Source organism: Sinocyclocheilus grahami, unplaced genomic scaffold (genome assembly GCF_001515645.1).
Source record: "Sinocyclocheilus grahami isolate Dianchi unplaced genomic scaffold, SAMN03320097.WGS_v1.1 scaffold487.1, whole genome shotgun sequence".
NCBI lineage: Eukaryota > Metazoa > Chordata > Actinopteri > Cypriniformes > Cyprinidae > Sinocyclocheilus > Sinocyclocheilus grahami.
The window spans coordinates 986,539-992,548 of NW_015505666.1; positions in this window are offsets into that span (position 1 = coordinate 986,539).

A 6,010-nucleotide genomic window follows, 5' to 3' on the forward strand; every position below is an offset into this window, starting at 1 on the left:
GAAGGCACGGTTTGATCTTCGGCTGACCAATCAGCAGAAAGGGGCGTTAAATTCCCGCCCACATGTAGAAATCGAATATTCAAGCTGTTTATTCATTTTTCCACCTAAGAATGAAAAACGAAAATTTAAGCTGAATTCTGGTTTTTCGTGTTTTGGAAAAAAACGAAAATACGAAAAAGGAGCTGTTTTCTAATTTTTCTACTTTCAATATTAAATCAAAAAACAAATGATCGAATGATACACGGATTCTCACCCTCATGTTGTTCCAAACCACCTCCGTTCATCTTCGGAACACAAATTAAGATATTTTTGATGCATTCTGACAGCTCTCTGACCCTCCCATAGACAGCAAGGATCCTTACACGAACAAGGTCCAGAAACGTAGTAAGGAGATGTAAAATAATCCATGTGACATCAGAGGTTAAACCGTAATTTTACGAAGCTACAAGAATACTTTTTGTGCACAAAAGAAGAAAAAATAACGACTTTATTCAACAATTTGTCTCCTCCGCGTCACCCTGGCGCCATTTTGGAGAGTATCCACTGAATGTAAACAGCCTATGTTGTTCTGTGTCAGCTGTGCCACGCTGATACGTTTTCTACATTGTTTACGCTTTGATCTGAACGAAAACTACATATCAGGATATTAATGTTCAGTGGATACTTTCCAAAATGGCGCCAGGGTGACGCAGAGGAATTGTTGAATAAAGTAGTTTTTTTTCTTTTTGGGTCAGAGCTCAGGGGATGCATCAAAATATCTTAATTTGTGTTCCGAAAATGAACAGAGGTCTTAAGGGTTTGGAATAACGTGAGGGTGAGTAATTAAAGTTGGCATGAAACGGAAGTGAAAACTGAAATGAGAGGGCGGGACTTGATTTCATCCTTCGGGAATTGATTGGGTCATTGGAAGTTGGGGCGTTGCCAACAAAATGGAGGCAGATCTAAGATGCCAGTTTGCAGTTAGTTGTGGGGGATTTCTCTCCACTGGATTCACCACTGACACCCTAACATGAATAAATGTTTTTATTTTATTTTATTGAGGATGACAATGATGATCAACGGCTACATAAACAGCGCGCGAGAGAGACTGCCTGAGTGACTGAGCGCATCCTCCATCAGGTTAAGTCATATTCATGAAAAAAAAACGTTTTTGATTAAAGATTATGAGGGCACATGAATAAAACATAATAATAACGAAGTGCACAGATAAATTATTTATAATAAACACTACAGTATTCCATCGAAAAATAAGAATTGTCCATTTTGATTTCATGCTGACTTTAATAACAGAATTTAAATTTTTGGGTGAACTAACCCTTTAAGTGCACCGAATTAATTAATAGGGCATGTGCTCGCGGCAACCCGAGTTCGATTCAGATCTCCTTTGCAGATCCCGTTACCCTCTCTCTCTGCCCAATGCTTTCCTACTGTCCTATTGCATTAAGTGATGTTTTATTAACAAATTTCGGGAGGAGCACGCGCAGATAATTAACATGGCCAGTCCATCATCAGTAATTACACCATCTATCCAATCAGCACAAGAGAGAACCCCTATAAATAATCAAAGCAGCCTTACCTCCATTATCTCTAGTCTTTCAGCATTGGCACATCCAATCGCCGCAAACATGTCAGAGATTGAACTTTTCCTGGACGACAACGTGTTTGACACCACGGGTCCTCCGGCGTCTCCAGGACACCATAATCGAACCTGCGGCTGCAACACGGGGCCGCCGGTCTTCCCGCGTCGCCGTCGCTCATACCTCCAGGCACCGAGGCACGCCATCACCTTCGCCTTCCAGGCGTCAGCCACCTTCTCCAGCGTCCTCCGACGCTTCAGTCCTCTCCTCCCAAAGTGTGAGCGTGCCTCCGCAAGCGGTTCTGGCGACTACCTTTCCACTTCCCCTCGATCGCTCTTCCTGCTCTCTTTCTTCCGCCATGCCTCTACCCACCCCTCCGAATGCCCTCGCCTTGGAACCATCCCCCGTGGCCAGCAAAATCAGGATACAGATCTTGGCAGGTGCGGACATAGATTTTTTTTCCCTTTTGTCACCAATTTCACCTTCATCTGCAGATCGCCAAATCGACTGCAGCGGATTTTCTGTCACATTAAAAAACACAGCTCACAACCCATCACGTATTTTATTATTTGCCGAATTCACGATTGCTTTCACCCGTTACATAGAAGTCATCTGCACTGTTTTTCCTCACAGGAGACACAAGCTCGTCGATTATCTCGCGATAGTCACCGAACTCGCATTATCATATGGTGGCTCTCACTTTTACACTTACCACAAATTTTCACCCGTTACATAGAAGTCATCTGCACTGTTTTTCCTCACAGGAGACACGAGCTCGTCGATTATCTCGCGATAGTCACCGAACTCGCATTTTCATATGGTGGCTCTCACTTTTACACTTACCACAAATTATTCGCAGCAAAATGCGCCATCCGAGTGGCCCAGTGGAACCAATGTCCTTACTGGGGGGCTTTGGACACCGAACTCCATAACAGAGTATTTTAGGCTGCCGCAACATATCTTGCGCGGTCTGCCGATCCATTGCCCACTCCACCATTGCATGCCCTCTAATCAACCCATCTATTCCCCCCTGCCCGAGCCATCCCAGCCCAAATCCACCAGCTACGTCCCGCGTCTCCTAGACATTCCAACCACCCCTTTCCCACCCACTTCCAACTCCCGCCGCCGCTCAGCTCCCTCTGATAGCCAGGTCTGCGCCAGTTTCAACACTGGCAAATGCTCAAGGCAGCACTGCCGTCTCATGCACATTTTTGTGGCGGTGCTCATGCCCCGCTTGATATGTCCAGTGCAAAAAGCTGCAAATAAAAATGGTGTCGAAAATCTCCCCTCCCAAAGCCTCATCTGCCCCAATCTCCAGTCCGCTCCAGACCCGAAACAGTCGATCTACTAATTAAAAAAGAAACCGATGCAAACTTCATGATCGGCCCCTTTTCCGTCCCTCCCTTTAATGTTTTCCATGTTAGCCCCATCGGTGTAGCTACCAGGAAATTCTAAGGTTAAAAAATGCCTCATAATCGATCTCTCATCCCCACATAATTCCCCGTTCCCAAGCATTAACAGCCTCATTCCGCTCGAATAATTTTCTCTCCACTACCATGACATTGACCAAGCCATTTCCCTGATCAAAGACGCGGGTCGCGGTGCTTGGCTGGCCAAAGTCGACATCAACTCCGCCTTCAAAGTGATGCCAATTCACCCGGATTTTTGGCATTTATTCGGCATCCGCTGGCATAATAAATTTTACTTTTCCGTCCACCTCACTTTCGGCTGCAGAAGCAGCCCTTTCCTCCCGCCCAAGACAAAACCGCGGCCCCGAGCACCTCCATCGAATTTTTGGGTATCAACTTAGATTCACAAAAATTCCAAGTTTCTCTGCCGAAGGAAAAAATTGATAGGACGATTTTGGTTGCTTCCTCCCTATTAGACAACCCAAGCTGCTCCAAACGCGAGCTGCTAGTCATTCTCGGTCATGTAAATTTCGCAATGCGCATCATCCCACGCACTAGAGGATCAAATATCACTAACTGACTCGTGCTACCCATTACCTCCCTATTCAGAACTGATATTCCCGTAAATCATACACTGAGACCTCTCCTCGAAGCTTCCCTCAACTCTATTATTCAAGCCGTCTCCCCCAGGACCCTCCAATCTTACCTAACAGCTTGGAAGTGCTTTAAAGCATTTCACTCGACTTACAAACTGCCGTTCCCCGACTTTTCATTGCTCGCTATCACCTCATTCATCTCTCACCTTAACATCAACAAAAACCTACAAATCAGCTCCATTAAGGGTTATCTAAGTGGAATCCAGTTTTTCCACAAACTCTTATACGGTTCACCCTCACCCCAGATAGCCAATTCTCAGACCTCCCTACTCATCAAAGGTATCCAAAGAGCCCATCCCAGCCGCCCAGACACCAGGCAGCCCATAACCTTACAAATATTGACCAAATGTATTTCTACCCTCCGCAGAGGTTATCATTCCATTCACACTGCCCGCACGGTTGACGCCATGTTCATCATGGCTTTCTTTGGTTTCCTCAGATGCTCAGAGCTCGCTATCACATCTAGCTTCAATCCAAACATCCACCCCACTATCTCCGATCTAACGGTGCTGGATGACGAAACCATCTCTTACTTCATTAAGCAAAGTAAAACAGACCAGACCAAGAAAGGCCATTTCATTTTCATTTTCAACCTACAATCACCCATACTATCGTACCAAGCCCTCCTAGCCTTCATCCAGCTCAGGAAATCACAGTCCAAACTCCCATCCGACCCCCTTTTTACAGACGACTCCAACCGCCCCGTCACTCATTTCTGGTTTCAAAAGCACCTTAAGTCCGTTCTGCTCCTATCCGGTACCCCAGCCGATAATTCTTCCAGCCATTCATTCCGAATTGGCGCAGCAACCACAGCGGCCCAAAAAGGCCTCTCCCATCAGCAGATACAAGCACTCAGTCGCTGGTCATCAGAAGCTTTCAAGAGCTACATTCAATCAGACCACTCCCACAACAAGGAAGCCCACCCAACCCTCATCAGCCAACCCCTTTAACGTCAGCACAGCCCCGTTCACTCAAAAGACCTACCATAGCTAAACTCTTTTTAACACCACCTAATCCACCTATAAACGGCTCAACGACCCATCCTCACTCCAGCCATCCCAGCAGCACCCCACTCCCACAGAAACCTTACCTAATTCCCACACTGCCACAGCAGTGCCCACTCCCGCAGGAGCCTTTTCTGTATTTTCCCCACTGCCGCAGCAGTCTCTCCCGTATTTCCCCCCTGCAGGAGCAGTGCCCGCTCCCGCAGGAGCCTTTTCTGTATTTCCCCACTGCCGCAGCAGTTCCCGCACCCGCAGGAGCCTTACCGAAATTCCCACACTGCCGCAGCAGTGCCCGCTCCCGCAGGAGCCTTTTCTGTATTTTCCCCACTGCCGCAGCAGTCTCTCCCGTATTTCCCCCCGGCAGGAGCAGTGCCCGCTCCCGCAGGAGCCTTTTCTGTATTTTCCCCACTGCCGCAGCAGTCTCTCCCGTATTTCCCCCCGGCAGGAGCAGTGCCCGCTCCCGCAGGAGCCTTTTCTGTATTTTCCCCACTGCCGCAGCAGTCTCTCCCGTATTTCCCCCCGGCAGGAGCAGTGCCCGCTCCCGCAGGAGCCTTTTCTGTATTTCCCCACTGCCGCAGCAGTTCCCGCACCCGCAGGAGCCTTACCGAAATTCCCACACTGCCGCAGCAGTGCTGCCCGCTCCTGCAGGAGCTTTTCCATATTTCCCCACTGCCGCAGCAGTTCCCGCACCCGCAGGAGCCTTACCGAAATTCCCACACTGCCGCAGCAGTGCCCGCTCTCGCAGGAGCTCTTCCATATTTCCCCACTGCCGCAGCAGTTCCCAGTCCTGCAGAAGCCATTTTTTCTTTCCAGATGCCGTAGCAGTTCCCACTCCCACAGGAGTTTTCTTTTCAGATGCCGCAGCAGCGCCCGCTTCAGCAGAAGCCTCTAGTTCTGTCTTCTAAAGCCTCAGCAGTGCTGCTACTACAAACGACGTCCAGCAGCCCACCAATTTTAAGCTTTGCAAATTTTGGGGGATTATCAATGCTCCTCTCTGGCTGCTGTCCCGTACTAATTGCATCTTTGTGGGAGCGCTCTGGATCTGGGCTTAGACCCGAGCTCGGACCCCTCTCCCTGGACAGGGGGAGTACCCTGGGCTTGAGAGTAATTACCGAGCTCGGAGCCCTCTCCCCGGACAGCACGCCAAATACGCATAACCTTTACTCTGTTCATTATATGTAAGTGTGAACTCGTGAAGTGATGTTTTATTAACAAATTTCGGGAGGAGCACGTGCAGATAATTAACACGGCCAGTCCATCATCAGTACACCATCTATCCAATCAGCACAAGAGAGAACCCCTATAAATAATCAAAGCAGCCTTACCTCCATTATCTCTAGTCTTTCAGCATCCCTCCACCACCC